The following is a 12,032-nucleotide window of genomic DNA, read 5'->3' on the forward strand; positions in this document are numbered from 1 at the left end:
TATCAAAGTCCCAGAGAATTTGGAAGGGGGTAAGAAATTCCACATTTTAAATCATTTCCTTGACTCAAACTGATTTTTTGTGCCAAGTCTTTCCCTTATAGGACAGCTAGGTGGTACAGTGGATAGAGTGCTATATCTGAAGTCGGGAAGACTCATCTTCCCGAGTTCAAATCTGGCCTCAGGTACTTATTAATTGTATGACCCTGAGCAAGTCATTTAACCCTGTTTGCCTCAGTTTCCTCATCTGTAAAACGAGTTGGAGAAGGAAATAAATATCAAAACACTCCTGTATCTTTGCCAAGAAAACACCAAACAAGGTCATGAAGAGTCAGACACATCTGAAACTACCGAACAATAATATCGTCTTATGCTGGATGAAACACTTGATTTGGAGTCAGAGGGCCTATGTTCAAGTTTTAATATATTATACTACATGAGGAAGGTAGATGGCAAGTGGAGAGATGTCTGGCCTCCTGTCTATTCTACAAGACATTCCATCTTTCAGCTCCAGGCACTTTCTCTGGCTATCTCCCCATTCCTGTAATGTTCTCCCGGCTCCATTCCAACTACTGACCTCTATGGTTTCCTTTAATTCCCAACTTAATTCTGTATTTCTGTTAATTATTTCCTATTTACAAACTATCTATAGCTTGTTTTATATATATGTATGTATATACATATTGCACGTTGTCTCCCCCATTAGTTTGTAAATTCCTAGAGAGTAGGAACTATCTTCTGTCTTTTTTTTTTGTATCCCTAAAGCTTAACCCAATACTTGGTTTATTTACTTAATACATATTTATTGAATCAAATAGATTCAGAAAGACCAGAGTTCAAATCCAGTGAGCCTGGGAATATTATTTAAGCTCTGTATACCTCAGTTTCCTCATCTGTAAAATGGAGGAAATAATACCTCCAGGATTGTTGTAAGGATAAAATAAGATATTATTTGTAAAGAGCTGCATAATTTCAAAGCATTTGACAAAGGCTAGCTATTATTATACTGGGTGTGAGCTCTGCCTCTGTCACTTGAACAGCCTTTCTGAAGATTGATTTCCCCATCTGGCAAATGGGAATGATAATGCTTTCATTACCTGCCTAACAGCATTGTTGTGAGACTCAGAGGAGATAATATATGTAAAATACTATGTAAAGTCAGTAACAGTTAATATCCCACGTATATCATTGTATTCATTCAACAGATGCTCCAAAATAAACATGTGCCTATGGTTAATATTTTTACTTTATATGAAAATAAATCAATAAAAGTCTTCTTTTCCACATAAAACATTCCTTGGTCAGCACTCAGAAGAACTTCCTCCTTGTTTTGAGGATCAGATATGACCAAAAAGACATTTGCCCTAAAGCAATTTGTGAAAATTGTATATACTTTTAGCAAAGGGCAGATTCAATTTCCAGCATTCATAGACACATAAACATGTGAGTTTATATATGTACATGTGCATATAAACATGTGTTTAATATATTATCTGGCATATTAGTAACTTCTTAATAAATGCTAGTTAACTATTAATATATATGTGTGTATGTACATCTATCTACATAGATCTATGTACATCTAGATACGTTTCCATGCTATATATTTGTACATATATAAACACACATATAAGTATTTATAAATGTGTGTATATATGTGTATATATATATATGAATATGTATGTATGTGCATATTGAGTGCACGGACCTATAGTTTATCTTTACAGACAATATCTTGTTGACATGAAAAGTGACATTTTTTCCATCAGTATTTCATCACACTAGAGGTAAGATGACATAATAAATCCTCCCTGCTTGACACTAGCCTAATGTACTCTAAGTTAATGTTCCTCCATGTTTTAACACGATGACATCTGTCCAGGGTGATTTTAAGCACTAATTATGCAGGGCTGATAGGATGGTAGGGAACAAGGACTTGTTCTTGACTGGAGGATATAGTGATATTTGTAGCTGGCTAAAATCCAGGAGCTCTACCAACAGGCTGCTTTTGTCCCTCAGCTCTGACACTACTGGAATCAGGAAATTATTTTATGAGCTATAGCTATAACCTGATGTGACCTGATTTTTAAACAAATTTGAACATCCTTGAGAATGCATTTCATTTTTGGTGTGGAACTCCTGGGAAGGTACACATTTGTTCTAAAGAAACTGACATTTTTTCCCACATCTGTGGAAAGCTCTCTTTGGGAAGTCCTCTAAGACTAAGGCATATTCTTTTAAATATTTTCAAATATTTGTGACAAATTCTAGACTTTTGAAAATAGATTTGATTTCTAAAAGCAATGGAAAAACCTTCCAGAGCTCAGTGCCATGAATGAAGTGAATGAACAAATAGAACCTCCTTTTGAGGTTCAAAACCAAAGTGTAAGAAATGCTGACATTGATTTAATTGTGTGGCTCAGAAGGTACGACATAAAGAGAAATTCAGAACCTGTTTTGAGTGAAGGCACTATCTTTGAAATCAATATCCATCTTCCCAAGGTGACTACTTGGAAGAAAATTATATTTATTTGATGTGGTTGAAGAAGATTCAATTCATTTCAACATTTAAGTGTCTACTATCTACAAGACAATATGGTAGGCACTAGGGACACAAAGACAAAAACAGAATACAAGTCCTGCCCTCAGAAAGTAAAATGTAAGCATGTAAGAGTACAAGATTGAGAAGGGATAAAGAACGATAATGAGAAAAGGCTCTGGCATTAACCACAGGGGCTGAATTCTGGGTTCAAACTTCATCTCTACTGCTTCTTATCTGTGGTGACCTCTGGTAAATCACTTGACCTCTTTGACCATTGGTTTATTCATTCCTTCTTTTAAAATTTATAATTTTGTTACCTGAATCCCCTTCAATTCAATTCCATGCAACTCAATAAGCATTTCTTAAGTATCTGCAGTATGCCAGACACTGTACTAAGTGCTAGGGATTCAAAATCAAACATGAAACAATCTAGGCCTTCAAGCAGTTTAGTTCTCCTGAGAAGACACAACATACTTACAGATTTAATGGAGATTCAACCCCATGGAACTTGCACAAATAAGCAAGCAAAAAAAAAAAAAAAAAGTTTCCATGGCAAATGAAAAGACATTTTTTGGAGGGTGATAGGCCTAATAACTTTGTTGCAGCATATATTTTAAATATCACAATGAAGTCGAAAACACTCCACCCCATTTTGTCCCTTCTACATTTATTAGATAGAAATAAGTCTCAATCAATCGATCAATCATAGTCCTTAGACTGAGTGTGAAAAGTCTTTGATACCTATTTGATAATGTAAATGAACCAGATAGGAAACCTATTCTAATTGATTAAGGAATTTTTTTCATGCCCTTCAATTCCTGTATAAATGCACTAAGATGGAGTAGAAGAGTTTCAATAAGTGGCAAATCAGAAGTTATAGAGATTGAGGCAAGCTTGAATTTCCAATAAAATCCCTAAGAAAGTACTTCCTTGGGGGTGGTGGGGGTGAAGAGAAGCCTTGGCCGGGTCTCTTCTCCCACTTATTTTGCCTGGAAGTCTCCTTGAGAGATGTGAAAGTATACAAAGAATTTTGGACCTCCTAATGGTGTCTCTGGATCAACTGACTACAGCAACTGTATTGGGAGTTAAGGACAGATTGGACAGAGTCATAGTTTTATAAGAAGTCCATCAAAGAAATTATACCATACCAAAGAAATTAGTGATGGGAACTTGATCACTCCAGGTGAGAGAAAAGGACTTCTAGAAGACAGGAGCTACGTGTGAGTTACCACTCTGCCACATGTGGTCTTGAAACTTGAGGCCTCTTTCCCCAGGACTTGCATATACATGTGAAACAAAGTATCACATACTTTTGGGTAATATTTTGTGGGTTTTTTTTTCAATTGAATTATTTTATTTGCTTCAGTGTTTGACAATCACTTTCATATATCTTAGATTTTTTTTCCACTCCCTAATCCTTATTCTCCCCTCCCTCCCCGAGATGGCATATATAGGCTCTACAAGTACATTCCTTTTTGGGTAATATTTTGAACCAGCTGTTCTTACTGTATAGAAAGGCAACCACCCTGGCATACCCAGTATGGCTGCTAGCACAGGTTCTTGGATATGCTTTACTAGGAAAGACAGATGTCTAATGGATCAACAATCCTTTTTAATTACATTCAGAAAATACAAACAGAGGAAATACAGAGAAAATATAAGAAATAAAGACCAACAGACAGGGCTTTCCTGCCTGAATCAAAGCAATATTGCTATGTACTTTACATATACCCCTGGATCAAGAGAGCCTTTACATCTGAGCAGTCGGGGGTCTGAACATACACCCACTCAGAGTCTCAATCAGGGAATCACAAGATCCTTCTCATAAGGGAGACCCCAAAGTAAAATACCAACCTCCCAGTATATGTAACAAAGACTCAGCCCCTGATTGGCTCATTCAGTAGGCACAAAACCTATATGACTCAGCACAGCTGTGAACTCTCAGGGTTCAAAGAAGATTGAGCCTTCAGATGCTTACAATGTAGTCTGAGCCTGGGAAACTGAACTCCAAAAAAAAAACAAACAAACAAACAAAAAATCCCACTTTACTTGCTATTACATTCTACCATCTTACTAAATGTCCCTTTCAAAAAGCTACTTGAGGGTAGTGGATCTCTACTCAATCTCTACTGATAATCTTGTGATGAAGCACACCAGTTGGGGCTTGAACCAATGGTATTAAACAATTATCCCACCACCATCACCACCCATACTCCTCTAGGGTACCTGTAGAACTTGAGGAAGATAAGTAGCCTTGCTACAGGACCCGAGATACATCTGTATGGGTGGGAATTGAGACAAGCATCTTCAGAATTTGTACAGGCTGCATCAGAATTAATATCATTGTTTTTATCTGTTTCTTCCATTGATTCTTTGTCCCATAGTCATGTTGCCTTTCTTCTATCTCAAAGTAACTTTATTCATCTGTTATATGATCCTATCCCCTTTTAACATAAAGTTCACGTGACTAGAGATGGTTTTAAACTATTGTGTTTGCATCCTCAGAGCCCAGCATAGTATCTGGCACATAGTAAGTGCTTAACAAATGCTTATTAAGTTAATAACTAAAATTCCAGGTGCTACAATGATCTCTACTCTTTTCTTTGTTCCATAGAGACAGAAAAAACTTAAGAGGTTAATTCATTAGATAAAACAAAAGCATAGAGGTTAGGTGACTTATTTAAGCTATGCAACTAGTAAATTTCAATTCAATTTAATTCAATAAACTCTTATAAAGCACCTCCTTATCATTTGTAAGGTACTGCGCTGGGTACATCAGGAAGCACCCTAACATACACAGGGGAGCCTATCACACACAAGTTCCTTCATCTGCTTTTCTAAAAGGAAAGCATCTTTTGAGGAGTCACCAATCACTTTAATCAAACATATCTATGAACAGAGAAAACACAAGCAATTGGAGGCAGGGCTTTCAACTGTCTGACCAAAGGCAATACATACACCACAGATTAGTAGACAGATCTAACAGTTACATACATACATACATATATAGTTATCAGTGAGAGAAGCATTAGCATCTGGGTTTTCAAAGAGAAGGGGGGGGGGGGGGGGCTCCTAAGTGGCTTCCCTAAGTCTCATCGGACCTAATCACATACACACTCACCCAAAGATTGAGCCCTAAAGCAAAGCCTCCCCTCAGAGTATATATAGAGCCAGAAGGCATCACAACCCACATGCTTCAGTGCCCAATTACCAAAAGGTGTGAAAGCCTTCAAGTACACAAGCCTCCCCAATCAAGCTCACCTGAGGCCTATTAATGTGTGGGAAAAATTTTTAACTCTCATTATAGATGAATACAAAAGCATATAACCATTTTGTAAGGATGATATCAGCCATGCCAAAACTGAGAATAGCCTAAGGCTTCTGTTAAGAACAATTCAAAGTGCTTTGTTTTGTTCTGTTTTGAATCTGTGATTGAGGCAGGAAGATCGAAGAAGTAATAATATAAACTTTTGTGTTACATGGGACGATGATAACATAAAACTGACTGAACTAATCAGCTCATTTTTTTTCTTCTCAAAAGAATAATCTGTAAGATGGGGAAAAAATTAAAATAATTAATGGAGTAAATAAAGAGATGATAAAGAAATTTAGCTACTTCAATTAGTTCTAATGACTACAACCACATGGCATACATGTTATTATAGATTTAGTTTTCATTTAGTTCAGTCACCTCATTTTACAGATGCAGAAACTGAGGTGCAGAGAAACTAACTTTCCTAATGTCACCCAGGTAGTAAATAGCAGACCTGGGGTTTAAATCCAGGTCCTCTAAATTACAATCCAAAGCTATGCCTTCTACTGCGCCTTTTTATCCCAAAGTACTGAAAGAAAAGAAAAACTCTGTGATTACTAACTCACTGTTATCAATCAATCATTAAAAGATTTTAGAAAATGGGAGAGGTGGCACCAGAATCAAGAGAGGCCAATGTTGCTTCAATTTCCCAAAAATGGAAAGATGGCAGAATCTGAAAACAGCAAGCTAGATGTTGAGGTCTGAGAATCATGAGGTTTAGGGTAGTCGGGACTCCAAAATGCTGAAACGTTGGGTCCTGCCAAATAAATTTGACTTAAGACTTCTTCCAGCCAAAGTAAAACAAAGTTTATTAAAGGTTTGCTATGCTGGGTTGACTCTTAAGGAGTCTAAACATTGTGACACTTATATTGACAAGTGGGCCACATAGAATCTCCACTAGAAAGAGTTAGAGCTGGATTGAATCTGAGTGCCTTCATGGAGGCAAGATGGAACAGAAAGACCAAGGGAAAGATCTGGGAGTGGTTTAGTAGTCTGAGAGGAGAGTTTAAGGAGGATCTTGATGAGACTAGGGTAACTAGTGATGTAATCAAGTGTGGAAAACAGCTGGAGGCAATTGGGAAGTATCAGACAATGGAGGGCTTGGGTGGGAAGCAGGTGGGGCAATCAAGAGGTAACAGACAATGTAGCCAGGCTAGGTTAAGGGTAACAGATTTGAGCTCAAGGAGGTTAAGGAGACCTTAACTTCTTTACATGGAAAAAAACTAAGACACACTATTAAAGGGATGATTTAGAATGGAAAACAGCAATCATTATAAGTCAGGAAGGCTTTATCAAGAGCAGGTCATGCATTACTAACTTCATTTCCTTTTTTTGACAAGGTAATCAGGCTGGCAGTTCAGGGGAATGGTAAAAACATCTAGATTTCAACAAAGTATTTCACAAATCTCTCATAGTGTTCTTGTTGACAAGACAGAGAGATGTGAGATAACTGATAGAATAATTAGGTAGATTTGGAATTGTTTGAAGATTTGGACCAAAAACCAGTTGTGGGTTTACATTACTCTATAGGGTGGTCTCCAGTAGAATGTCCCCTTGGATCTATCTGAGATTTTTTATTCTTCAACATTTTTATCAATGACTTGAATGAAGGCTGGTGTTTTAATAAAAGTTGCTGTTAAAAAAGCAGTAGGCACATCAAAGCGTTTTGAATGATAGGATCATGACTCCAAAAGATCTCAATGAGCTGATATGAGAGGCCAAATCTAATGACTTAATGTAAAGGGGACACATGCAAAGTTTTCCATTGGGTTAAACAAAATCAACTTCATAATTATAGAAATGGAAAAGAATATGTCTAGACAACAATAAACAAAAAATAAATCAATAGCATATGGCATGTAGACCAAAAAACCTAGTGCCATTTTATCTGTGTTGAGAGACCCTGTCCAGAAAAAGGGAGAGGACCATTTTGTACTACCCTACTTTGAACGAACTGCATCTGGCCTACTCTGTTCAGTTTGGTGAACATTTTAGGAAAAACATTCACAAATTTGAGTGCACCCAAAAAGGGCAACCTGGATGATAAAAGGCACTGAATACACAACATATAAGGATTCATTTAAAGAAATGAGCATGCTTATGTTAGAGAAGTAAAGACTATGGGATACTATATCAGCAATCTTGATCTGAAACAGGTTGTACATGTGGGAGTGGAATTATACCTGTTATGTTTGGCTCTAGAGGGCAGATCTAGGAGCAATGGGTCAAGGTTTCAAAGGGATAAATTTATGTGTGATGTAAGGAAAATGCTTTCTGACAGTTATAATGATCTAAAAGTAGACTGTGCTGCCTCAAAGGAGCAATGGCTTTTCCATTCTTAGAGTTCTTGAAAGCAAAGGATCACTAATACTTGCATTAACTACCTCATAGGATTATTAAGAGGAAAATGGTTTGTAAACCTTAAAAGTGCAGGATAGAGTGCTGAGTCTGGAGTCAGGAAGACCTGAGTTCAAATTCAGCCTCAGATACTTACTGTTTGAACATGGACAAGTCACTTAATCCCTGTCTCCCTCAGTTTCCTCATCTGTAAAAGTGGGAATAATAGTAGAACCTATCTCCCAAGGGAATTGTCAGGATCAAATGAGGTAATATTTGTATAGTACAGTGGCTAGCACATAGTAGGTGATTAACAAATATTTGTTTCCTTCCCTCTACTGCATAAAAATGAATTATTATTCAACAAATATTTTCAGTCTTTCTGTCTTAATTAAATTGTTCCATGGCTACAAACATTGTCAAATCCTTTCTTTCCTGGGAAACATTCTCTTGACCCTGCTATCACTGAAAGTTACTGTCACATCTCTTTCCTTTGTTGCCACCCCAGGCTCCTCAGAATCACAGAATTTCTCAGTTGGAATGTAACTTGGAGATCATTTCTACCTTACTATATACATGAAAAAAGAAATCCCTCTACAACATATCTTACAAGTTGTCTTTCTCTCTTTGTCTGAAAAGCTCTAATCTGGAGGAACTCACCAGTTCTCAAGGTAACCCATTTTACTTTTGCCCCCTTGAATTATCAGAAAGTTTGCATAGCCTAAATTTACCCCTTCACTATTTCTCCCTGTTGCTCCTAATTCTGTCTTCTGGGTCCAACCAGAACAAATCCACTTTCTTTTCTCAAAAGAACTGTCTATACCATTGATTCTATTTCTTTGCCACACATTCATTCTTAAACCCTTAAAATCTGGCTTTCATTTCCACTACTGGAATGCTTTCTACTGAAACCATTTTTTTGAAGGTCAACAATGACTTTCTAACCACAAATCCATTTCTCACTCTTTATTCTCCTCATTATCTGAAACATTTCATGCTATTAGCCCTGCCATTTCTTTTCAAAGTCTCCCCTGCTGCATGCATCTCCTTAGCTTTGGGTGTAGAACCTGCCCTATACATACATATATTATGTGCTGGAAAGCTATTCCAGGTTAGAAGCATTTTATGGGTCAGCATATTCTCAAAAGCCAGATCTCACAAGCCTCCATTGATGTATCTTCTCTAACTAGTCTAACTAGAGGATCTCTTGGTTCAAAGCAAAAGATACCTTAATTGAGTAACAAAGCAAAGTAAATGACAAGAATGACTCCCCTCATCCACAGAAGGATACACTCCCCATAAGGTGACACTCCACTAGTGAAGAAAGGAACATATACAGGGGATTTGTGAGTGGGAAACACATCTGGAAGGGCATTTTTAGAGCTATAGAGCTAGATGGCATCATCATATCTGCTGCATCTTTGATGAATTGGTGATGTTCTCTATTGCCTCCTCCTGGTACTAAACTAAAATGCTGTTTCTTTCCTGGAGGGGACCATTATTTTCTTCGTTAGGCAGAGCCCAGCTGGCTAAGAAGGCTTTGATACTTTGGTATCAAACCACTGGGTCCCCTTAACCTAAGCTCCCTTCAAACATCCTGGGGGATTTGTGGTTGTTCAGTCATGCCCGACTCTTTGTGACCTCATTTGGGTTGGTTGTGTTGTTGTGAAGGGATAGAGTAAAGCTATGTGAACATGGACAGGTAACTTAATTTGTTTGTTGTGTTTTGTTTTTTTCTTTTGCAAAGGTACTGGAATGGACTGCCATTTTCCTTCTCCAGTTAATTTTACAGATGAGGAAACTGAGGCAAGCAGGATTAAGTGACTTGTCCAGGGTCATAAAACTAGTGAGTGTCTGTAGCTGGATTTGAATTCAGGTCTTCCTGATTCTAAGTCTGGCACTCTAGGCACAGTGCCACTCTACTTAGCAAAATTGCAAAGGAACTGGCAATGAAGAGATTTCTTTCATGCTTTAGTAATGTCCCTCATTTCCATAAAAATAAACTCAGGAGCAAGACTGAAAAGCAACTGGAGAAACTGTTGCAGTGAGCAATCTTTGCTTTTATCCCCTTCCACCTTCCAGTAACCAAAACTGTTCTTCCCCCTATTTGTGATGCCGTTCTGTCACGTTCTCTTACCTTCCTTCCCCTCCTTCCTTTCTTTGTTGTAGCTATACCAAAAGTCTGTAAATTGCCATCAGCCTTTCTTCCTTTCAGTCCTTTGAGAATTTAGTCATCTTCCTAGATTTGGCTGTTATCTTCAAATGAGTGTTGCAAGAAGCAGATTAAAATGTAACTGGAAAATATTTAATGAAATAAATAAAAACATATTAAGCATTGATCATATTACATTTTGAAACTAAATATGTGACTGAGGGATCCTTATATATTGGTTAATGACCTGTTTTTTATTTGAATTTGATATTACTGGGTTAGATCATCTACTCCAACAAGAAATCCATGGTGGACACAATTTAATTTTGGAATCCATGAGATTATTTTATGACATATCTCAGGGATGGGGAAATAAGAAAGTGATGGACGAAAGAAAACATCAAATGACATCAAATCCAGTTCTACCTGGTAATCAAGTCAGCTAAAGTTTCAGGGCCTCATTATCTTCATCCATAAAATGAGAGGATTAGAATGCAATGTGTGCTTAGATCTCAAAATCTATGATTTTATGATCCAATCCCTTATATATACCACTCCTAGATCAATCATTTTTTGACTCTAGGGAGAAACAGAGCACCAAAAGTAGAGGAGCTTTCCAAAGGAGGGTGATGCAAGGCAAGACAATGCTCCCCCAAGGATGGGTGTGAGAGACTAGTAGAGGAGAAAAATTAATATTGTTTCTTCCCACCTGAACCTAGCAGAATTCCAAGGTTCCAGGTGGCAAGGCCAAGTCAGGAAAGGAACATATCAGTGTGTTTTTCTCTGTCTATGAGTGTTTTTGATTGACACAATTTCTTCTTGATTCTACAGTGTTCAGGTGAATGGCCAAGTTACTTTGGACCTCTATTGGTTATGGACCCAAGTTCAAAGTGATTCCTTGGTGATTTATTTTCTCTGCTGAGCTTATAGAAAGTATCAGACATGTGGGCATGCATGCATACACACATACACACACACACACACACACACACACACACACACACACATACACTTAATTTCCCAAACCAGTATTTTGTGTTGTTTGCAGGACATTGTGTAGATATGAAACATGCTATGTGAACATGGACAGGTAACTTAATTCCTAGGTACCTCAGACTTACCTATTAAATCATAGAAGGGTTGCTGAAGGAATCATACATCCTTTTGTGCACTTAATATGTAGAAGGGTAGGAAATAAGTGCTTAGGATTGACACTTAGTAAATCTCTTGTAAATCTTTTGTAAATAACATCATAGGCACTCTTTGATTTCATCCTTTAGCTAATTGTAAATGTAAATGATTTTTAATGTCTTTTTTCACTTTCCATAATGAAATATAGTATGTGTATATATACGTATATATATATAGTGTATATAAATGTGCATATAAATATGTAGTGTGTACACACACATATTACATATATGTGTGATTTGGAAAGTATTAAGCACCATACAAGTAGAGAGTAGTATTTTTATTATTATAAATTAGAGATGACTACAAGTTCCTAAGATTGGTTTGCCTGAGATAACAAATCTAATGCTCAGAGACTAACTACATACTCCCATGTTTCATGACCTTTTCTGGGGTCATGAAATTAAGTTCTAAGAATTAACCTTCACTGTATGTCATACTGTGCAGAAATCTATGGGGCAGTTTTTCTCATGGAAACTTCCATTTACTGATGATTAAAG

This window comes from Notamacropus eugenii, chromosome 1 (genome assembly GCF_028372415.1).
Source record: "Notamacropus eugenii isolate mMacEug1 chromosome 1, mMacEug1.pri_v2, whole genome shotgun sequence".
Lineage (NCBI taxonomy): Eukaryota > Metazoa > Chordata > Mammalia > Diprotodontia > Macropodidae > Notamacropus > Notamacropus eugenii.